Genomic DNA, 24941 nt, shown 5'->3' with positions numbered 1-24941 from the left:
GCAGGCTTGTGGTCAGCAGAAATTCTAATGAATTGTTTCATATCCTGTTCTGATTCGAAGGGTTCTTTTTCAGAAAGACGATCACCTGTTGCGGATTAGAGAAAATGTGTTGTCTGGCTTGGAGAGTCACTTTTAGCTTGGCAAAGTACACCATGCATAACCTATATATATATATGAAGCAAATCTTGCATCCAGTAAAGAACGAGAAGGGACACAGCGGGTCAGTTTCTGGTCGGTTTATTTGTAAGTGGCATGACGCGTTTCAGATTCACTTCCGTCCTCAGATGCCACTCATCTCTATGCAGGTGCAGTCGGTGGTCCTTTCTTTATGGTATGTACTTCTCAACCATTGGATGGCCCATGGAAGGACTACACGAACCAACATCCCTCTGGACGGAATGCATGGAAGCTACCTGGATCCAGTCGAGTGTCTTTAAACAAATAAACTTGTGCCTCTGCTGCCCAACGCCTTCTGCAGCCTTTGTTTCGAGTCCAGGAAGCACCCATAATGCGGTGTGTTCACCGTGCAGTCACAGTCCATAGCTGAACTTCGGCCCTTCCGTGGCCGCAGCGTACCAAGCACCTTTCGCTCCCACAAAAACACCTCCAATTTCCACTGCTGTGCTTGGTTCGTCAGGGCGGGTCCCTTAAACTTGCGCAGTGGACATGCAAGAAATGTGAATCAAATCTCGCATCCAGTAAAGAACGAGAAGGGACACAGCCGGTCAGTTTCTGGTCGGTTTATTTGTAAGTGGCATGACACGTTTCTGATTCACTTCCTTCCTCAGATGCCACTCCTCTCTATGCAGGTGCAGTCGGTGGTCCTTTCTTTATGGTAAGTACTTCTCCCCCATTGGATGGCCCATGGAAGGACTACACAAACCAGCATTCCTCTGGATGGAAGGAATTGAAGCTACCTGGATCTAGACGAGTGTCTTTAAACAAATAAACTTGTGCCTCTGCTGCCCAACGCCTTCTGCAGCCTTCGTTTCGGGCAGAGTCCCGGAAGCACCCATAATGCGGTGTGCTACACAGTGCAGTCACAGTCCATAGCTGAACTTCGGCCTTCCCGCGGCCGCAGCGTACCAAGCACCTTTCGCTCCCACAAAAACACCTCCAATTTCCACTGCTGTGCTTGGTTCGTCAGGGCAGGTCCCTTAAACTTGCGCAGTGGACACGCAAGAAATATGAAGCAAATCTCGCATCCAGTAAAGAACGAGTAGGGACACAGCGGGTCAGTTTCTGGTCGGTTTATTTGTAAGTGGCATGACGTGTTTCGGATTCACTTCCTTCCTCAGATGCCACTCCTCTCTATGCAGGTGTAGTCGGTGGTCCTTTCTTTATGGTAAGTACTTCTCCCCCATTGGATGGCCCATGGGAGGACTACACGAACCAGCATCCCTCTGGACGGAATGCATGGAAGCTACCTGGATCCAGACGAGTGTCTTTAAACAAATAAACTTGTGCCTCTGCTGCCCAACGCCTTCTGCAGCCTTCGTTTTGGGCAGAGTCTAGGAAGCACCCGTAATGCGGTGTGCTACACCGTGCAGTCACAGTCCGTAGCTGAACTTCGGCCCTTCCGTGGCCGCAGCGTACCAAGCACCTTTCGCTCCCACGAAAACACCTCCAATTTCCACTGCTGTGCTTGGTTCGTCAGGGCGGGTCCCTTAAACTCGCACAGTGGACACGCAAGAAATATGAAGCAAATCTTGCATCCAGTAAAGAACGAGAAGGGACACATATATATATATATATATTCTCATCTTACCTCTTGAACCACCATGGTCCGTGAAGAAGAGGATCATCAGAACATTATAGAAAATATACTTTTTTCTTCCTCTCCACCTAGAGGACTGGGTCCCTATTGCTAAAGTCATAACACAATGGGGTGTGCTGACACACCTGAGGTATGCATAGTGCAAGAAATGTATACCCAAGTTCCACCGCAAACAGGCAAGAGAGGTTTTCCACAACCAATAGTTTTCTTGCTTTTCAGGGTACAAGGATTCTAGTATTTAAAATATGTGGTGATTGCTACACCTGGACCCAGCTTCCAAATCTTCATTCATTGCCCTGGTCAAGTTCAGAACTTTTTCCAATTTGAGCAGCTTTTTGCTCTTGTCCAGTATGCAATCTTCCACATGTAAATGGTTGCATGATGAAATATTGGCTACAAATATATTGCCAAAAAATACAGAGGACACAAATATCGACTTATGAACTTTCGAGACTATCCACAAAGGTAACTCATACTTGTGAATAACTTACATGTGTAATTTACTCTTACACTTTTGAGTAGTTTTACTACTTTTGGCTGTTCAAAAGATCTAAGTGTAAATTTACTCAAAAGGTTAGTCTTAGTCGTCACCTCCTGAAAATGTTGATTGAGCCAAATTTACAAGTTTAAGTTATTGCTAAGTTACTACTGCCAAAAAAGAAACAGAGGCAAGTTCAGTGTCACACATCACCAACCACTGAAACTGCAACCTCATCATGTATAAAAAATTGAGGTAGGGACTTAAATAAAACCCCATATGAAATACCGTGAAATTAAACTAAATTATTTGAAATAGGTAAAAAATATAACACATATATTTTAATGTTAAAAAATAAATCAAAAAATATTTCAATATCAATGATTTTACCCTTGTTTGAATTTATAAATGAACATGACATTAATTGTTATAAAAATTAGATTGATTCTATACATGTGTAAAGCATCGCACAGCTGCTGGGAGTGTAAGAAAGCCCACTGCCAGGTCTGGTCTGGACCAGGTGGGGACACAGCAGTCCAATCCCCTCAACCACAATGCAGATCTTGTCCCCCCCTCAATTGCAGTGTCATAGGTGGAACAAGCAAATCTGTGGGTGGGCTGCAATTATCCAGGTCCCAAGTCTTATCTCCTGAGAATCACTTCAAGGGACGTGAGCATCCGTAAGGAGTGGGAGGGTCCATCAGCACCCACCCTTGCATCTCTGTGTCTGCTCTACCGCTGACTCTGGCTATTAGCTAGGGTTGATGGTAGTCCATGGTAGTCCATCATGAGTAATAATGTCACCTTTCCTGTTAAGTTCAGTAAAGATTTCAGTAATTTAAACCTAAGCTCAACCCATGGTAGCTATGGCACAGGGTGGACATGCGTAAATTAGGAAAATGTGTAAAGCATTAAGAAGTACCAAAACTGTTTAAAAGTTGACAACACAGCACAATAAAAATCCATTCCAAATTATGATAGAGAATAATTTAATGAACAAAATGACACAAAAATGACAAAAATTCAAAAAGGGGAACCGAATATATGAAATGTTAAACTTTTGAAAACAAATATCTCCGAAAAGCCCAACGTGCCAACAGCAGGCAACAGCTTGTGCTAGACTAGGACACGAGTAAGGATTAAGGCCAACTGTGATAGAGCATGGGTTGGATGCCCAGTTTGGATTTGCCCTGATTAGAAAGTTACCTTGACACTTATAAGATTTCAGAGAAGGGAGAGTCTTCAGCTGGGCAAGTCTTCAGGCTGGATCCAAAGATGGGCTTATCAACTATGAGTTGAGGAAGGACGAGGTCTCAGTGAAACTGTCAGTGAAGGTAGAAAAAGCTTGGGGTGGGAAAAGTCTGTATTTTGCACCCAGAAAATTGACTTTTCCTAATAGGATGCTGCTCGGTGTTTGGCCTGGTGAAGCTTTCTACTTTCAGAATAGGACTCTTTTCTGGAACAAGGAATTCTCAGGAGAGCAAAGTAGCTGGCTGTAGCCAAGGAGGGTCTGACATCATCAGACGTCGGCTGGCGTCAATCACACAAAAATGGATCAGCTGCTGGGGAGAAGAATGTATTGGGAGCTGTGACAAAGGAAGGCTCACCAGCAATGCCCTTCGGTGGATCAGCTGGCAGGTTGATCCCAGCCCCTCTACGGTTCTGCAGGCAAAGAGTTAGCAAAGAGTTTCTAAATCCCACGTTTTGGGTATAGACAGTAAGAGTACACTATGACACTGGTGAAGAGTTCCAGGCCCTTAAGAACAGCACTTGGAAGTCAAGACTCACTACAACAGAAGCCTCCAGCAGGGTCCACGGCAGGTCCAGTTGAAACTGGTCAGCTGGGTTCTTTCAGAAGAGTGTGCTTTTTGAAGCATTTGTGTCCCTTTGGCTTAACAGGAGGTCAGCCAACTGACACTTGAAGACCACTTCTGTGTTCTGGGTACAAGTTGGAGCAGATCTAGCCCTTAGTGTTCTTGTCCTAGTGCTCAACAGCAGGTGCAGTCATTCTTTTGTCTCCAAAAAGTACAGTAGTTTTCTGAAGAGGGTGCACAGGGGTGCCACATTTTTGCCTGGCACTAGCCTGTGGGTGGGGGTGACTCCTATACTCTCCCCAACCAATAGTGAAAAGGTTGTCATGGGGAACCCTACCCACTTTTCCAGCAGTTCATGTGTGCTTCACTGCAAACAATCTAACAGTGCCGTTCTCCATCTAAAGCCAGCATGGCAGGACCTTTCTTACCCTGTGCAGATCTCCTCCGCCTCTATATGGACAAAGGAGGGGGGCCCAGGTGTTAGCTACATCTGCCTGTGACAGGGGAGGCAACACAGGTACCTACAGGCCATGAGGTGTTTGAGGTCAGCCCTGAATAGGCAGGACTAGTCTCCATTGCTTTTTAGTTGGTGCCTGGATCCTCAGGGAAACTTATGTCTGGCAATGAGGTGTTATTCTGAAAGGGGACAACAATTTCCTCTACCGCTGCAGAGGTTGAGGCTTGCAGAAACACTTGCTTTACTTCTGGGATTCCTCACAGTTGTCTGCTCCTGGATACAATGTCAGTCATGCTGTTTATCCTGACATTGTGCAAAGAAATGGAAATGGTAGCTTTTACTTTGTCTTTAAAAAAGTTTTAAGAAGCCTACAAACAAATGTGATTTCCAACTTATGACACAGGACTGGATGTCTCAACATTTCCTAAAGCCACACACTCAAAAACAGCCAAACGCCCATTCTGAAACCTCTTGGCTTATGTAAGTTAGACTCACAAGCCTTATTTACATGTGCAAAACCACTTTTCTAATTTCTAAAAGTTGGTTCTGCATTTGCAAATCAATTTGCACCCCATATCATTTCTGGGGCAGAAAATCTACAAGCATTGGTTGGAAATGGGTGGGTGTCATGTGGGTGTTACATGGTATGAATGTGCTGTCAGTTTGTCAGAACCCACAAATGCACACATTTCTGGGTATTCACATTCTTATGACCGAGCTCTTCCCATCTTGGAAAAGGTTGCAAATTTACTCCTGTGAAGGGCAGAATTAAATCCATTTCAAATGTGGAACAGGGAAAGGAACACCCCAGAATTGGTGAAGATGGAGAGGAAAGAGTTCTTCTAGAACAGGGGTACTCATAGTACGGCCCGCGGGCCGCCAGCGGCCCGGCAAGCCTTCCTTGGCGGCCCGCGGTCCTTGCAAACATGTACCATTCAAAAAAAAAAAATGTTATCAAGAGTGTCAGTAAACGCCGCAGGTTGTAGCAGCCTGGACTCGGAGAGGCTCTGCTCTCTGGGGGCCGGGAGATTCGAGCCATAGAGTGAAGCTGCAGGGGCCTCAGAAGAGGTGAAACAGAACAAAGCCTCATTACCACGTTAATGGTCTTTCAAAGACCTGTGAAGTGCTCCGATGGTAAAATGATGCGAGCCCCTGCTGAATGAAACAGCCTGAATACAGAAACTGGAAGCAGCGGACAAAATAACGTGTATGCACTGAAAGTAATAATATTCTTAATTTGCAAATAGTAACCGTTTCCTGTATGAAATGAAATAGTCCACCTTCAAACGCGTCATCTTTCTGCACTGCTGCCATAAATATTTCAATGCACGTTTCGGGCTAGCGCTGCACAAAGGCAAATGTTGGCGCTTTTGTTCTGAAATGTTGAGCTGACTGTAGGGTTGGCTTTTTTAGATGGACTGTCAGAGTTGCGTATTCAACCATCCTACAGACTATTTTCTATCATTGCTCACCTTTCAAATGTGATAATGAAATGTCTGCCTGTGGCAGGCCACGCAATTAACTGATTATGTCCCTGGCCCTGGGAGAACTCCAAAGACAGGCAAACTCAAGAATCGTCACCTTTTTCGGGAATAGGAAAGGGCTGAATAGCATTTGAAAGCTTAACGAACAGGGCGAAGAGATGAGAAAATGTCTCCACATAAGGTGCTACTAAGGATTCGCCCAAAATTGCATCAAGTGAGGTAGTCAGGGATTAGAAAGATATAGCGAGTTTTATAGTATGTTTACATGTGTGATAATCACGGGGTGCTATATGAAGAATGCTATGCACATGAATCTGCCTTAATAGACTTGTCTTCTATGCTCACTCACAAGACATTAATCACTGAAGACGATTTCATTGAAAATCTTCAATTATCTTGCTTCAAGGTCACCCAAGATAGAAGCAAATTAGGAGATCGAATAGAACAAACAATTATACGATTGGGAAATGGACAGATGTAGGAAATTGGGTTGTTGGTTGAGGGGAGGGAAAGTCAGGGTAGGGCGAGGGAGGGAGAGTCAGGGGAGGGCGAGGGAGAGAGAGTGAGGGTCAGGGAGGGAGAGGGAGGGAAAGCGTCAGGGGAGTGCGAGGGAGGGAGAGAGAGGGAGAGACAGGGTAGGAGAGGGAGGGAAAGCGTCAGGGGAGTGCGAGGGAGGGAGAGAGAGGGAGAGACAGGGTAGGGCGAGGGAGGGAGAGTCAGGGGAGGGAGGGAGGCAGAAGGAGGGAGGGAGGCAGAAGGAGGGAGGGAGGCAGAATGAGGGAGGGAGACAGAGGGAGGGAGGAAGACAGAGGGAGTGAGGGAGACAAAGAGAGAGTGAGGGAGACAGAGCAGGTCAGTGGAGGGAGAAAGAGAGAGGGAGAGTCAGGGGAGGGAGGCAGAGGAGGGAGGGAGAGAAGGAGGGAGGAGACAGAGAAGGAGGGAGACAGAGAGGGAGGGAGACAGAGAGAGAGAGGGAGGGAGACAGAGAGAGAGTGAGGGAGACAGAGAGAGTCAGTGGAGAGAGAGAGAGACAGGGAGGGAGAGAGAGGGAGAGTCAGGGGAAGGAGAGAGTCACAGGAGGAAGAGAGAGGGAGAGTCAGGGGAGGGTGAGGGAGGGAGAGGGTGGGTCAGGGGAGGGAGAGGGAGGGTCAGGGGAGGGTGAGGGAGGGTCAGGGGAGGGTGAGGGAGGGAAAGCGTCAGGGGAGTGCGAGGAAGGGAGAGAGGGAGAGACAGGGTAGGGCGAGGGAGGGAGAGTCAGGGAAGGGAAAGAGAGGGAGTGTCAGGGGAGGGAGAGAGGGAGAGTCAGGGGAGGGAGGGAGGCAGAAGGAGGAAGGGAGACAGAGGGAGGGAGGGAGACAGAGGCAAAGAGAGTGAGGGAGACAAAGAGTCAGGGGAGGGAGAGAGAGGGAGAGTCAGGGGAGGGAGAGAGTCAGGGGAGGGAGAGAGTCAGGGGAGGGAGAGAGATGAGAGTCAGGGAAGGGAGTGAGAGGGAGAGTCAGGGGAGGGAGAGAGAGGGATAGTCAGGGGAGGGGGAGGGAGGGAGGGAGACAGAGAGGGAGGGAGACAGAGAGGGAAGGAGACAGAGAGGGTGGGAGACAGAGAGGGAGGGAGACGGAGAGAGAGGGAGGGAGACAGAGAGAGGGAGGGAGACAGAGAGAGGGAGGGAGATAGAGAGAGTGAGGGAGACAGAGGGGGAGACGGGTTTTTTTGTGGCTCTAGCCCCGTCCCCTCTCTCACTGGCCCCGCCCCCAACGGTGCGGCCCTCGGCCACAAACCACACTGTAAATTTGGCCCCTGAGAGAAAGTTTGTGAGTACCCATGTTCTAGAAGGAAAGTATTTACTTTAGGTGAAACATTGTTTCTACTCACTTGTGCTACTGATTTTCCTATGTAAATCTATAGGCTTATATATTATTATTATATAGGAAAAAAATCACATATTTCTTCTTTTCTTTCTTTCTTTCTTTCTTTCTTTCTTTCTTTCTTTCTTTCTTTCTTACTTTCTTTCTTTCTTTCTTTCTTTCTTTCTTTCTTTCTTTCTTTCTTTCCTGATGTAATGCAATCATGACCAAGAAGTAGAATAGTGCTTTACACAGACAAGTGGGGCAGTAACTACACCCATGTGAAAGTTATGATTATTTTCAATAACATGATAGAAGAGAGAAACGTATTATTACCAGAATTGTTTGAACAGATGCGTCTTGAGTTTTTATCTGAAAGCTAAGAGTAGTGTCTGGAAGCACAGTTGGAAAATAGTGTCCATAGCATTTTTAAAGGCATGCTTTGTTCAAAGTTTGTCAGCCGGACACGTTCAACTACAGATTTCTTTGGTGAATCAGACCCTGAATTGTTAAATCTGTTTTTCTTTCCTTTCCCCTTCTAGACTTGGTAATCAGACCTTGCATCAGATGGCAGCTCTCCAATAGTAGTATCCAAGACAAATTAATGAGTTTCCCAGCTTGAAGAAGAACTTCACTTTCATTATCATTATCTCGGGAACAAAGTGTAGAGATCTTAAGATCAATTGCCCTGACTGAGAAAAGTGATGGATCTCTGCATGCATTGGGCAGTATTATACTGCTATCAATACCATCATTTTACTAGCACAATAGCTTACATTACACAAAGTTGGATTGAGGTGGCCCCTACGCCCTGCCAGTGGGATCAAATGCCAGGTTCTTTCTTCAGAAAGAGTTCACTTGCATTTTGGCACCCTCCATGTAGAAGAACCCTCGCCTACAGTGAAATAGTGAAGAAAGAGCAAAGTCATAAACTCCTTGATGCATGTTCACTTCAAAAATAGGCATAACAGCACACACTGCTTTTAATGATAGGTTGTTAGACCTGACATCCTTGGTGTGGTCATCCTCCAAACCTTCTACCTTCTCCCCTACTGTTGTCAGGATCTCGTTTTTGTTGCCATTAGGACTCTCTGAACGTTATCACTGCTAATCAGTGCTAAAGTTCTTGTGCTCTCTAACTTAAACATGGTCAAATTGGTTTACACCCAATTGGTACATTTAATGTACTAATAAGTAACTAGTAAAGTGGTACCACAGGTACCTAGGACCTGTAAATTAAATGCTACTAGTGGCCCTGCAACACTTATTGTGCCACACACTTAAGTAGCCCTTTAAAACATGTCACAGGCCTGCCAGTGCCGTGTGTGGAGTTTTAAACTGCCCATTTGACCTGGGAAATAAAAATTTTGCCTGGCCTACACCTTCCTTTTTAATACATATAACTTTCCCTTTTGGTAGGCCCAATACATCTCAAGGGGCAGAGTCCATTGAATTTAAAAGGCAGGGCATGTGTTTTTAAGTTTTACATTTGTTTGGTAGTGCAAAGCTCCAAACTCTGATGCCTACTGTGAGGCCTACCTCTCCCATAGGATAACATTGGGGTACCAAATCACATTTAAGAAGTGTTAACTTTTGATTAGAAACAGGTAGAAAAGTAATGTTTGGTCTCAAATGAATTGTAGTTTAACATATTCTTTAATGGTAAATCTGGATTTCTAGTCACAATTCTGTAAAGCCCCTTTTTGAAAGTTGGCATTTTCTTGGCCTAACCATTTGGTGCTGGCAGCCTGTGTCATGGGTTCCATGACTGTGAATAGCTGGTAGTTGGCCTTTGTGTATTCCTCCCAGACAGTGAAACAAGGGAGGACTGGGTGTTGGCAAGATGGGCAATCCTGCCAGGGTGGGTGCGGCACAGTATGGGTGGGTCAGGTATCCCACGTACATTTTAAAGGACTGTTTCCAGCATAGACACAAAAGAACTTGTCACCAGACTACTGTCAACATAGACCACTTGAAATCTCAGCAGGTGTAGGGAATGTACAGGGCCATGTGTGAGGAGAAGGGAAGCCTCTTCAAATGTTGGCACCTAGTGTAAATATTGGATCATCTGACCAACTCCTCAGTACACTCTGAGGCCTGCCGAGGACCCCCAGGACTGCCTTGTACTTCGAAGTATTGTCCTGCTGCTTGTGGCCTCTTTTGTACCTCACAGGACTGCCTTGCTGCTACCAGAGGACTGCCCTGTGACTTGAAGCTTGCCTTATACCCCCTGAGGACTGTCCTGCTGCCTAAGGACTGCCTTGCTGCTTGATACTAGGATTACCAGAGTGACTCCAAGTGCTAGCTGGCTCACCTCTTCTATGAGTTACAATGACATAACATGATCCAGAGACCTTAAACCCTGCACATGGCCCCTGCCTGGAGTGAGACCTGACCCCTCCCCCAAGTGTTGCCCAACCAGTCGTGGACCTTTGAAGTGGTACTAAAGGTGCTCCTCCTGTTAAAACCTAAATGTGGCCTGAGAAGCAACAGGAGACCATGATCTAACTACTCGCCAATCCTTCTGAGGTGCATTGTTGGTCGTCCTGACTTCTCGGTAGCTCCAGCTATGCATTTCTCTGCAGCAAAAAGTCTTGTTCAGCGTGATCTCTCAGAAAGGGTAGTCGCCTTATGGAGCCCTCATCGGCTGCATCCTGCAGCTTCTTCCTGCTTGAGATTGCCACTTCCAATAAAAGTGACTACGTTGAAACATTGAACTGTTCACCACGACTTTGTCCAGGATCTCCCCAATAAGGACGCCTCCTCCTCAGACATAACCAGCTGCCTTGCCCCGTTGAACTTTACACTCTCAGGAACTTTTCTTTGTAAATTTCTTGTAAGTCCGAAGGTAAGTCAAGACCGGGCACAATCCCCCTCGTGTAGCCAAAACACGCTCCATTGCGGTCGGCCATACCTTTTGACTTTGCCCCGGTCTTGCAGGACTAGATGTCTGTGGTTTGTAGTTTGATCTTTTAGGTGCTATTTTTCACATAAAAGTAAAAAAAACTCATAACTTTAGTTCTACTAATTGGATTTAATTTATTTTGTGTCATTTTATTTATTAAAGGCTACTCTATTTGTCTTAAATTGTTGTCCTATTTTTCTTGTGTTGTGTCTTCACTTTATTAGTGGTTCGTGCTTAGTAAATACTTAGCAAAGTGCATATCTCCAGTTCTACTGATTGGATCGTCTCTGTTTCAATCTTAAATTATTTATTACATTTTGCTCTATTTTTCCAAAATTGGTGTGGGATTTTTTTTGTGTTGTGTTTCACTATATTACTGTTTGAAGTGCTGCGTACATACTTTGCACATTGCCTCTAAGTTAAGCCTGACTCTTTTAGAACAGCTTAATTTAGTGACTTATGTGATTCACGCTAACAAGCATTGTGGTTGTTGCTTGAGAAGGGTTTACACCTACCTGAACCAATAACTCAATTTCTTACAATAGCCATAAGATCTAAGGCAGTGGTTCTTAACCCAGCCCAGGGGGTCCATAAAGCCTACTCACGAGATCTGTGACTGACTAGACAACTAAATAATATCAACAAATTCATAAATTGTATATAAATAAAGAAGCAACAAATGCTATTGAATATTTAAAAATATTCTGTAAATATAAAGTAATTAAAATGAGAAATTATAAACTAAGGTAATATCCCTAGATTGATTCATGGGAGCAGTTCAAATGCAACAGACAGAACAGAGTATGGATGATCAGTGGCCTCAATTGAATTTAGAAAATTACCAACCTTCCCATTCAAATTTATATTTTTTCATACTTTTGTGTGAGTTAAATAAAACATTCCATCATTATTATATATGATTTTTTAATGCTTGGTTCTGAATTTTGATGTATCATTTTGCGGTTTATATTATCTAAAATGCTTTGGACGAGGTCGCCCGGCTTCCATTAATTATTCAGGGGGGCACCCCATGTTCCAATAATGATTCAGTAGGGTCCCCGGATTCCAGTAATGATTCAGTGGGAGTCTACAGAAGTCAAAAGACTAAGACTGACTAATCTAAAAGGTGCAAATGATGAAAATGATTGTGTAAGTAATTCTCATTAGTGTACTTAAATATTGCATTTGGCCAAATATGTTTTAGTTTCAGTACTCCTCATGAAGGCGTATTGTTCATTGTACATTTTCAGTTGAATAAATTATTTTTGGAGCGCTTTCAAAAGACAGGGTTGGTTTGACTAATAATTCCCCTACCAGTTTGATTGGAAATCTCCCCTTCCGGACACATAAAGCAGGAAAAGCAACAGATTGGACGACCCTCTTTTGGAACTTTTCTTGATCCTGGAGGGCAGCTTGGATTGCACACTGAGATGGGAGTCTGTGGAATGAAACAGGAGTATAATAAAAAAAACTAGCATCAATCACAGCTACAGTATTTTCATAAATCCCAATACAAACTCCTTTAGTGGTTATAAGCCCAATGTATCAATGGCTCTTCACCCTCTCCAAGCATGCTTTGTACAAAATAGCAAGTTATGAGAGGGTGAAAATACAAATTGCAAAGTATAAAAATAACCATGGAGTTCCAAATGTCTCTGCCACTCATGTCAACAACATCCAAATGTCTTGGGGTGCGTGGGGGCAGGTGGGAAGAGTTGGCCACTCCTTGTTATTTCCAAGGGAATATATTCATGCATTAGGAGTGCTCATGTAAGTTTCAAAACGTTGACAAGTGACCTACTGCCCTTGTCATTAAATATTAAATATTAGCAACATGTATGCTGTTTGTGAGGGACAGCTTCCACTCTGCAAGCTTCAGCTGTGGGTATTGAAGAGAACCAACACAGATCCCAAGGACAGCTGCATACCCCCAGTACTCTTTTCGCAATGTGCTATATTTTATGGTACTGCGCCCCTGTCTCAATACCCATACACTGTAAATGTGAAAGCAGACATAGAGGTCTGCTTTCCTGTTCAGGACTCTATCTTTGCTTTTGCTGCCACTGATAAGTACAAAAAACACAGTTGATGGACAGATTGCAGAACAATATCTTACATTCACCCCAGTACAAAAATCTGGGCCTAAATCCATTGTTTTTTTGCACTCCACACCACCCTAGGTCCGACAATGGCTATATGCAAATCAGCCTTGACCCTGTGCCTCATGGGAACAGACCAGCCCGAACTACCAAGCCATGTCTTTCATAGACCGGAATCAAGCATCCAAGGACCGGTTTCTGGCTATCAGCCTTCTTCAGCCTGGAAAGCTTGACTCCAGTGGTGTGGAGAGCCTGGGACTCACGTCTGAGTATACCCAGCACACTCGGGTGAAAATTGCAAAAAACACAGTTGATGGACAGAATGCAGAACAATATCTTACATTCACCCCAGTACAAAGATCTGGGCCTAAATCCATCGTTTTTTTGCACTCCACACCACCCTAGGTCCGACAATGGCTATATGCAAATTAGCCTTGACCCTGTGCCTCATGGGAACAGTCCAGCCCGAACTACCAAGCCATGTCTTTCCTAGACCGAAATCAAGCATCCAAGGACCGGTTTCTGGCTATCAGCCTTCTTCAGCCTGGATAGAATCACTCCAGTGGTGTGGAGAGCCTGGGACTCACGTCTGAGTATACCCAGCACACTCGGGGTGAAAATTGCAAAAAACACAGTTGATGGACAGAATGCAGAACAATATCTTACATTCACCCCAGTACAAAGATCTGGGCCTAAATCCATCGTTTTTTTGCACTCCACACCACCCTAGGCCCGACAATGGCTATATGCAAATCAGCCTTGACCCTGTGCCTCATGGGAACAGTCCAGCCTGAACTACCAAGCCATGTCTTTCCTAGACCGGAATCAAGCATCCAAGGACCGGTTTCTGGCTATCAGCCTTCTTCAGCCTGGATAGCTTGACTCCAGTGGTGTGGAGAGCCTGGGACTCATGTCTGAGTATACCCAGCACACTCGGGGTGAAAATTGCAAAAAACACAGTTGATGGACAGAATGCAGAACAATATCTTACATTCACCCCAGTACAAAGATCTGAGCCTAAATCCATCGTTTCTTTGCACTCCACACCACCCTAGGTCCGACAATGGCTATATGCAAATCAGCCTTGACCCTGTGCCTCATGGGAACAGTCCATCCCGAACTACCAAGCCATGTCTTTCCTAGCAAGCTATGAGAGGGTGAAAATACAAATTGCAAAGTATAAAAATAACCATGGAGTTCCAAAGGTCTCTGCCACTCATGTCAACAACATCCAAATGTCTTGGGGTGCTTGGGGGCAGGTGGGAAGAGTTGGCCACTCCTTGTTATTTTCAAGGGAATATATTCATGCATTAGGAGTGCTCATGTAAGTTTCAAAACGTTGACAAGTGACCTATTGCCCTTGTCATTAAATATTAAATATTAGCAACATGTATGCTGTTTGTGAGGGACAGCTTCCACTCTGCAAGCTTCAGCTGTGGGTATTGAAGAGAACCAACACAGATCCCAAGGACAGCTGCATACCCCCAGTACTCTTTTCGCAAGGTGGTATATTTTATGGTACTGCGCCCCCTGTCTCAATACCCATACACTGTAAATGTGAAAGCAGACATAGAGGTCTTCTTTCCTGTGCAGGACTCCATCTCTGCTTTTGCTGCCACTGATAAGTAAGCACAGAATGCTTCCTGCTTCATTCTAAATCATGAGAAAGAACTTCTGTGACTGCATGCAAATGGCTGCAATTTGCCCTGCCAAGTGAGACAGCTAGAACAGTAGAAAGGTTTGACTGTGTGACATCGCAGATGTGCAATGCTCCAGATCACTTCCAACTGACAAAATCAGAGCACATTTACTTTCTGATAACCATGGATCTTTGACAACATCAGAGGTAAAAGGAGAACAAACTTCACTCCCGAAATGTCAAGGAGTAACCCATTAGTTCACGCAATGAACCAGTCAACAACAGGAAACAGATCCAGTGGGGTTTATTACACATTTAAAAATAAGCTCACATAAAGCACTATTAGCACAAGCATGTAAAAATACAAAATTAGTAAAACTTGTATAAATCTCCTGAAGAGATGTACTCGATACAGAAGAGACAGTATGGTTAGTTTAGTTATTACAAAACAAACAATCAAAAATAAAGAAAGCTGCATCAAATTTCATTGAGTTTCAACCAACAACTTTAACCCTGCCCTTACCTCCATTAGCTTGGCAAAGATCCCCCATTCCAATTGATTATTGACTGGTTCAGAACCAATAGAGGAAAAGAAAAGAAAGGTGTCAACAGTGAAGCCTTCAGTAGAAGTACTTCAAGCATGGGTCAAGTAGCATGAAGCCACGCAAGCATAGGTCTGCACCTTACAAAGTCTCAAAAGGTGTGCCTCTCCGACCAAATAACAACAGCTACAAACCTGCAAACAAAACCAGTTTATTCGGAAGACTTTCTGGGGGCATTGCATCATACATAAAGCATTCCTTGAAATTGAGCTTCACGGAAATAAAAAACACCTCCAACATGGTTTTAGCTGGCATCCTGAAAGGACTGAAGTTTGCTGAAGGATCAATGTATATTATAACCCCCACGGGCAAGGAGCCACTAATAAGCTTCTTGGGCTGATTAAGCAAATTGAAAATCTGACAAGTCCCTACATCAGACTTGTGGGCTCGCCAGCAGTGTCTGGCCCTGGCCCATTCTGTCAGAAATCAGCGGGAGTATATACAATTAGAGAGGCTAGATCAATTTGAATACAGCCATGCTGGCTCCTAATAGACAGTGAGTGACGACCCAAAGGAATTACGGCATTCAAACAAAAAAGCTTCTATAAGTGCACCAATGATCACGCACAGCACCACACAGTCCCTAATAAAAGGTCAGTGAGGAACTACAATGGAGGCTGGGACAGCCGTGATAGCTTCCCCAGAAAACACATCTGGCTATCAACGAAAACCCCCCACAATCAAAGTGCATTATATACAATCTGAGTCTCTTCCACAAACCAACAAACACCATGGTTGAAAGATTTTGGGGTTTTCCCACAGCACAGAGGTATAGCGAATAACAGCGGGCACTAACTAGACCCGTAAAGAACCTTTTAGGAGTCACCCTCAGCCTTATGATCCAGAGTCAACGACCAGCCCTAGAGCAACAGCACAAAATCTCTCTACTACTCGCACTTTCCCCTTTAAGGACGGCTCGGGAAACTCTAGCCCACCCTTCTTTATAGGGTGCCTGCTCCCTGTCCCACCTAGTCACTATGCCATCCGCCACGTCAGCCTATTCCAACCCCGCCTCTGCGAACCACTTAAAACCGCATGGGCCAAACTCCTTTTGGATCAGTCCCCCTAACCTCTCACCCAAAACAAAAAAAAACTTTAAACAAGAACTGATCAGACAACATCCTGAATCACAATTACGGACATCTATCACTGCGCCTCCAAAGGACAAGTAAAACCACAGACATTTGCATTTTGGCACCCTCCATGTAGAAGAACCCTCGCCTACAGTGAAATAGTGAAGAAAGAGCAAAGCCATAAACTCCTTGATGCATGTTCACTTCACAAATAGGCATAACAGCACACACTGCTTTTAATGATAGGTTGTTAGACCTGACATCCTTGGTGTGGTCATCCTCCAAACCTTCTACCTTCTCCCCTCCTGTTGTCAGGATTTCGTTTTTGTTGCCATTAGGACTCTGTGAACGTTATCACTGCTAATCAGTGCTAAAGTTCTTGTGTTCTCTAACTTAAACATGGTCAAATTGGTTTACACCCAATTGGTACATTTAATGTACTAATAAGTAACTAGTAAAGTGGTACCACAGGTACCTAGGACCTGTAATTTAAATGGAAAGCGTTCCTTATGGGGCCCTGAGCAGTTTTAGCCATGTTATCCAATGGGAAGTGGATAACATGGCTAAGAGCATTTGCTGGATAATGCATGAATATCGCTGACTTTTCAACGATATTCATGCATTGCGGCCGTTTTTTATCGCATTTGCGATAAACCTTGCTAATAGCAAGGTTTATGTGCGATAAAATTCGCCGATGTGCGGCGATAATTTTTGTCTCTAAACAAGTTAGAGACAAAAATTATCGCTAGTTGTTGGTAATATGCCCCCGGGTTTTTGCTTGCAGGAATCGGGAGGCGGGAGACTAGCACTGAAATCAGTAGTCTCACGCCTGAATCGGAAGGGTTGGCATGTCTGGATACTCTACAGCTGGGGCCATAAACTACATCCGCAGGGCTAGGTGATAGCCTAGGTCCGGCCTGGACAATCGGACACAGAGGAAGAGGAGTGTCAGAGGGTGCGGTAGTGAATAGGGTGAAAGGGAGGTGTCGGGCGGGCACAGGATGTGATTCTCAGAGAAGAGCAGCGCAGATGGGGGAAAGTATATGGCCCATGCATGAGAGAAACAGCGGGGGTGACCAGTGCGTGGGGGAGATGCTTGCGAGGGTGGGGAGCCATGCTGAGGATCGGCGGCGTGCAGAGAGTGGCCCTGGTCAAGGCATCTAAAATGGCTGCCGTGCACGACAAAATTGTGGCATTGGACAAAAACGCAAGATGGCGCAGACAATGTTTATCAATAAGGATTCATTTATAACAAAATATTTACTCGCAGTGACAAAATGGTGGTCAACACTTCCTGATTTCCATCGAATCGAACGTTAACAAACGTCACGCAGCAAAAAAAAAAAAAAAAAGCTCACGCACAGAGCAGTTTTTAGCCATGTTATCCAATGGAAGGTGGATAACATGGCTAAGAGCATTTGCTGGATAATGCATGAATATCGCTGACTTTTCAGCGATATTCATGCATTGTGGCCGATGTGCGGCGATAATTTTTGTCTCTAAACAATTAAAACGAAGCACAAAATGGCGAATTCCCGTTTCGCTACCAGTTTGCGGCCCAGTTCACGGCCCGTGAAGCGCTTCTACCGTGAAAAATCATTTTTTTTTATTTTCCCCACGGGACCCTTTAATAACCCCAACAACAATCCTAGAGGGTCAAGAGGGGTATACCTTGCCCCCTTTCAATAAATTCCCCCTTCGTTTTTCACCTCTTCTTCTCTCTCGATCCTACCGAGAGATAAGATGGCGGCCGCTCCGGACTGTTTAGAATGTTGACAGACACCGGAGAGCCAATCAGCTTTCTGTTATCCAATGGAAGGTGGATAACATGGCTAAGAGCATTTGCTGGATAATGCATGAATATCGCTGACTTTTCAGCGATATTCTTGCATTGTGGCCGATGTGCGGCGATAATTTTTGTCTCTAAACAATTAAAACGAAGCACAAAATGGCCAATTCCCGTTTCGCTACCAGTTTGCGGCCCAGTTTGTGGCCCGTGAAGCGCTTCTACCGTGAAAAATCATTTTTTTTTTATTTTCCCCACGGGACCCTTTAATAACCCCAACAACAATCCTAGGGGGTCAAGAGGGGTATACCTTGCCCCCTTTCATTAAATTCCCCCTTCGTTTTTCACCTCTTCTTCTCTCTCGATCCTACCGAGAGATAAGATGGAGGCCGCTCCGGACTGTTTAGAATGTTGACAGACACCGGAGAGCCAATCAGCTTTCTGCGCGCAAAGTTCCGTTTCGCGAAAAGTAAGCGGACCGGATCGCTGCCCGGAGCGCTGTTACAGATATATATCTTGTTTTGAACGTTCATTTCTCAAAAACTACTGGAGCACATATATTGAGACCTAGCAAAGGCACATCGGGCTAACAGTCCCTACAATTTTGCCAAGTTTCGTGCAAATCCATTCAGCCGTTCGAGCTAAAAGTGAGTCCAACCGCCCTATGGAAAAATGAATGGGAAAAACGCGTTTTGGGACCCCCCTTTTTTCTCGGCCCCCCCTTGACGAAAACCCACCAAATTTTCAGGGGCTGCTCAGAAACAAAATGTGCCATTTTCCTGAAAATTTCAGCCGATTCCGTCCACAAACGCCAAAGTTATTAGACATAGAATTTTCAAAAATCCCATAGGGAAAAAATCCTAACTATATATACCTACTGGCGATAGCCAGTAGGTAATATATATATATATATATTCTCATCTTACCTCTTGAACCACCATGGTCCGTGAAGAAGAGGATCATCAGAGCATTATAAAAAATATACTTTTTTCTTCCTCTCGACCTAGAGGACTGGGTCCCTAATGCTAAAGTCATAACACAATGGGGTGTGCTGACACACCTGAGGTATGCATAGTGCAAGAAATGTATACCCAAGTTCCACCCCAAACAGGCAAGAGAGGTTTTCCACAACCAATAGTTTTCTTGCTTTTCAGGGTACAATGGTTCTAGTATTTAAAATATGTGGTGATTGCTACACCTGGACCCAGCTTCCAAATCTTCATTCATAGCCCTGGTCAAGTTCAGAACTTTTTCCAATTTGAGCAACTTTTTGCTCTTGTCCAGTATGCAATCTTCCACATGTAAATGGTTGCATGATGAAATATTGGCTACAAATATATCGCCAAAAAATACAGAGGACACAAATATCGACTTATGAACTTTCGAGACTATCCCACAAAGGTAACTCATACTTGTGAATAACTTACATGTGTAATTTACTCTTACACTTTTGAGTAGTTTTACTACTTTTGGCTGTTCAAAAGATCTAAGTGTAAATTTACTCAAAAGGGTAGTCTTAGTCGTCACCGCCTGAAAATGTTGATTGAGCCAAATTTACAAGTTTAAGTTACTGCTAAGTTACTACTGCCAAAAAAGAAACAGAGGCAAGTTCAGTGTCACACATCACCAACCACTGAAACTGCAACCTCATCATGTATAAAAAAATGAGGTAGGGACTTAAAATAAAACCCCATATGAAATACCGTGAAATTAAACTAAATTATTTGAAATATGTAAAAAATATAATACATATATTTTAATGTTAAAAAATAAATCAAAAAATATTTCAATATCAATGATTTTACCCTTGTTTGAATTTATAAATGAACATGACATTAATTTTTATAAATATTAGATTCATTCTATACATGTGTAAAGCATCGCGCAGCTGCTGGGAGTGATAGAAAGCCCACTGCCAAGCCTGGTCTGGACCAGGTGGGGACACAGCAGTCCAATCCCCTCAACCACAATGCAGATCCTGCCCCCCCCCCTCAATTGCAGTGTCATAGGTGGAACAAGCAAATCTGTGGGTGGGCTGCAAGTATCCAGGTCCCAAGTCTTATCTCCTGAGAATCACTTCAAGGGACGTGAGCATCCGTAAGGAGTGGGAGGGTTCATCAGCACCCACCCTTGCATGTCTGTGTCTGGTCTACCGCTGACTCTGGCTATTAGCTAGGGTTGATGTTAGTCCATGGTAGTCCATCATGAGTAATAATGTCACCTTTCCTGTTAAGTTCAGTAAAGATTTCAGTAATTTAAACCTAAGCTCAACCCATGGTAGCTATGGCACAGGGTGGACATGCGTAAATTAAGAAAATGTGTAACAGCTTGTGCTAGACTAGGACAAGAGTACGGATTAAGGCCAACTGTGATAGAGCATGGGTTGGATGCCCAGTTTGGATTTTCCCTGATTAGAAAGCTACCTTGACACTTATAAGATTTCAGAGAAGGGAGAGTCTTCAGCAGGGCAAGTCTTCAGGCTGGATCCAAAGATGGGCTTGTCAACTATGAGTTGAGGAAGGACGAGGTATCAGTGAAACTGTCAATGAAGGTAGGAAAAGCTTGGGGTGGGAAAAGTCTGTATTTTGCACCCAGAAAATTGACTTTTCCTAATAGGATGCTGCTCGGTGTATGGCCTGGTGAAGCTTTCTACTTTCAGAATAGGACTCTTTTCTGGAACAAGGAATTCTCAGGAGAGTAAAGTAGCTGGCTGTAGCCAAGGAGGGTCTGACATCATCAGACGTCGACTGGCGTCAATCGCACAAAAATGGATTAGCTGCTGGGGAGAAGAATGTATTGGGAGCTGTGACAAAGGAAGGCTCACCAGCAATGCCCTTCGGTGGATCAGCTGGCAGGTTGATCCCAGCCCCTCTACGGTTCTGCAGGCAAAGAGTTAGCAAAGAGTTTCTAAATCCCACGTTTTGGGTATAGACAGTAAGAGTACACTATGACACTGGTGAAGAGTTCCAGGCCCTTAAGAACAGCACTTGGAAGTCAAGACTCACTACAACAGAAGCCTCCAGCAGGGTCCACGGCAGGTCCAGTTGAAACTGGTCAGCTGGGTTCTTTCAGAAGAGTGTGCTTTTTGAAGCATTTGTGTCCCTTTGGCTTAACAGGAGGTCAGCCAACTGACACTTGAAGACCACTTCTGTGTTCTGGGTACAAGTTGGAGCAGATCTAGCCCTTAGTGTTCTTGTCCTAGTGCTCAACAGCAGGTGCAGTCATTCTTCTGTCTCCAACAAGTACAGTAGTTTTCTGAAGAGGGTGCACAGGGGTGCCACATTTTTGCCTGGCACTAGCCTGTGGGTGGGGGTGACTCCTATACTCTCCCCAACCAATAGTGAAGAGGTGGAGGCATAGCAATCATCCACAAAAACAATATTTCCGTGACGGAAATAGACTTCTTCAACTACAACACCTTTGAGTACCTAACTGCCAATATCAACACTAGCAACAACAAAACACTTATCTGTCACCTTATTTACCACCCCCCAGTAAACATCACCACCTTCACTGAACACCTGTCTGACCTGATTGCCCACTGCTCTCTCCGAGACACGAACAACCTTATTTTGGGCAAACTCAATCTACACTGGAATGAAGAAAACAACCTGCTAATCCAGAACCTGAGGAGCTGCTTCACAGCAACAACCTTACCCAACACTGCCTGGAGGAAACCCACAACAAAGGAGCAATCCTTGACGCCATTATTGCCCAGCACAACACTGTCATGATAGACCGCACCCTGCCCGTGGACTGGTCCCACCACCACTTAATCCTTTTCCACCTCACTCAGCCAATCACACTTAAGCCCCCCACCCAGGACCCTCCGAAATGAACTTGAAACTTCACTCAGATTAACATGACTGACCTAGAGGGAAGGGTCAACTCTCCTCACTGCCTCCACTGATGATCTATCCACAACAGAACTCACTTCCCTCTACAACACAAACATGACATCCATTCTAGATCAGGCATCCCCTTGAAACAAAACAAAAAACGAAAGAAGATAACTAAGAACTACAGGAAGACTATGAGGAGCAACCCTTCCTACTTGAACAACTCAAAACAGCCCGAAGGAAATACAAAAAACACATCAGCAGCGAAAAATCCACCTGGACAATGCAAAAAACAGGCCCAACGAACTGTTCAAAATCATCAGGCAACAAACCTCCAAACCCCCGGAATCCTCCCAACAGGCCTCCAAGGACTTGTGTGAAAACGTTGCCAACTTCTTTGAAAAATAAATCACCAAGATTGAGCTCTCACTTGACATCAACCTCAACCCCGTCTGCAAAAGCATGCCCCCAGTGACAGTAGATAGCACGCCCAAGCACCCCACAAAAACTTGGAAGTCCTTCAACTCCATCCCTGAAACCGAGATCCTAAATCTGATCTCCACCTCCAAACTAGCCTCTCACATCCTTGACCCGATTCCCACCAAACTGACCAAAAAACTGAAATTCTCCATAGCCCCGTTCTGGTGCAAGATCATAAACAGCTCACTGAGAACCGGCATCATACCTGAATGCCTCAAAGTTGGCCAAGTCACGCCACTACTAAAAAACCAGGCCTTGACTCCAAGGAACTGAATAACTTCAGACCCGTCTCCAATTTCCCCCTCCTATCCAAAATCCTTGAAAAATGCGTCCTCCAACAACTGACTCAGCACATGGATAACATCAACCTTCTTGACCCCCACCAATCGGGTTGCAGAAAAGGCTATAGCAACGAGCCCGCGATCCTTAACATCACAGACGACATCCACAAATCCCTCGATACCGACCAATGTTGCCTCCTCATTCTCCTAGACCTATCGGCAGCCTTTGACATGGTTGATCACCAACTTCTCATCAAGGCTTTACAAGAAAGTGTAGGAGCTGATGAGGAGGTCCTACACTGGTTCTTTTCCTTCTTACACAGCCGCTTACAAAGGATTAAAAAAAAACTTTACCTCCGACCTACACCACGTCAACAGGGGCGTCTCCCAAGGGTCAGTGCTCTCACCTCAACTCTTTCACATATACATGGAACCCCTCACCACCCTACTCAAAAATGCTAACATCCCTTTCCACCTCTATGCAGATGACACCCAGATCTATCTAGAAACCTCCTCCATTGATGAGATTCACAGACTAAATGTCACTCTAAATGAAATCCAACATTGGCTGTTGCTTAACCACTAAACCAAGACAAAACCAAAATACTCCTCATCTCCAACAAAGAAAAGAACCCTCATATTCCAGAATGTCTAAAAGCTTTGGATGCTCTTAACAGCAATCACACTCTGACCCACTCCGTTAAATCATCAGGAATCACCCCATACTCAAAACTCGACATGGCCAAACACATCAAGAACTCCGCAAAGAGTGCCTTCGTCAACCTGAAGCTACTTAACAAAATAAAACCATTCATCCCAACCAACGACCTCAAACAAGCCACCCAATCACTGGTGCTATCCAGACTCGACTATGGGAATGCCACCCTCACTGGTACAACAAAATCCCACCTAGCTCCCCTCAAAACCACTCTCAACGCAGCAGCTAAAATGGTCACTGGAATCAGGAAATACAACCACATCTCACCAGCATTCAGAGAACTAAAATGGCTCCCAATCGAACTGTGTGCCAGTTTCAGAACTGCCAGCCTCACACACAAAGTCCGGCACACAGGAAAACCTGAGTATTTGGCTGTTAAACTCAAGAGGGCTGGTCAGACAAGGAACCTCAGGAGCTCCGGCACCCTACTACTCATCCCCATGAAAACACGGAAACAAAAAACTGCTGCATGGTCCTTCGACGGAAACGTGCCCAAAATCTGGAACGCAATCCCAGTCGGTAGCAGGACTATCACGTCCTTCACAAAATTAAAAAAACACCTAAAAGTCCTTTTCCTCAACCGCTCCCTCCTGAATTGATAGCCTCCATCTAAACGCAAATCCCTGCTCGTTGTCTCTCCAAGACATTGTAGCTCTAAGACTTACCTCCTCCCTGCTATGTGACCCCTAGCTTCTCCCCCCAAGTGGTTCAACCCCAAGACAATGTGCACTCTATGAGGTTATCTCAGGACTCACAGGCTACCTCAATGCTGCTCAACACGCTTGGACTTCCCAACCTATATGTAGAATACTGCTTTATTGTATCAACCCCAAGACAATGTGCACTCTATGAGGTTATCCCAGGACTCACGTACTACCTCAATGCTGCTCAGCACACTTGGACTTCCGAACCTATATGTAGAATACTGCTTTTTTGTATGACTCTTGCTCAAAAACTGTTGTGAAGTGCTCCAATACCCTCGGGTCAGGCTAGCGCTATATAAATCTCCTTAATAAATACATAAATAAATAAATAAATAAAATGATAACACAACATGCATCCCTGGAAATTATTATCCTCAGGACCTCAACACAGACCAGCTCGGAGGAAGGAATACCGACAGCAATACAATTGGGAGCACAGGGAGATTAAACTTCCTCCTACAGATGCATAAACTAGAATCTGCGAACTTCTTATCGACACAACTCATGCCGGGTATAGTCCATCCACCGACTTATAACAGCCAGACAACCATTGATTACATCCTACTGAGCCAGGAATTAGGGTATCTTATTTCAAGCTACGAAGTGCGCCCTCAGAGTGAAAGCGACCATGCAGCCCTTGTACTGAGTTTAAAGTCCTCAACACCTAGGCTCCCTCGGGCAATCGTGCGCTATATACATTTTAAAATCATAATCAAATCAAAATCATAAACAATATACTCTTAGCCACCCCAGGCACAAAAAACAGCGAGGAACAGCACAGATTCATGAGGAGAATCAAAGGGGTGAGCATCAGCATCAACAAATTTGTTTCATGGAAATCCTCATGAACCAGCTGGGTGACTAGAGCTACTGTTTCGGACATCATTCCGGAATGGGAACATCTTGCTCCAGAACTCGCCACTCTGCTTCATGAAAGCTTCCCTTACACCAAAACAAGCACAGG

General features: G+C 44.8%; 1 pseudogene; it reads right to left on the bottom strand.

The window, feature by feature from the left end:
* LOC147748340 (vomeronasal type-2 receptor 26-like) overlaps positions 1–24941 on the bottom strand; it is a 240085-nt pseudogene that overhangs the window by 41713 nt on the left and 173431 nt on the right.

Source organism: Lissotriton vulgaris, chromosome 1_1 (genome assembly GCF_964263255.1).
Source record: "Lissotriton vulgaris chromosome 1_1, aLisVul1.2, whole genome shotgun sequence".
Taxonomy (NCBI): domain Eukaryota; kingdom Metazoa; phylum Chordata; class Amphibia; order Caudata; family Salamandridae; genus Lissotriton; species Lissotriton vulgaris.
Note: the sequence above shows the minus strand (reverse complement) of the source record. Positions and strands in the feature narration are given on the sequence as shown.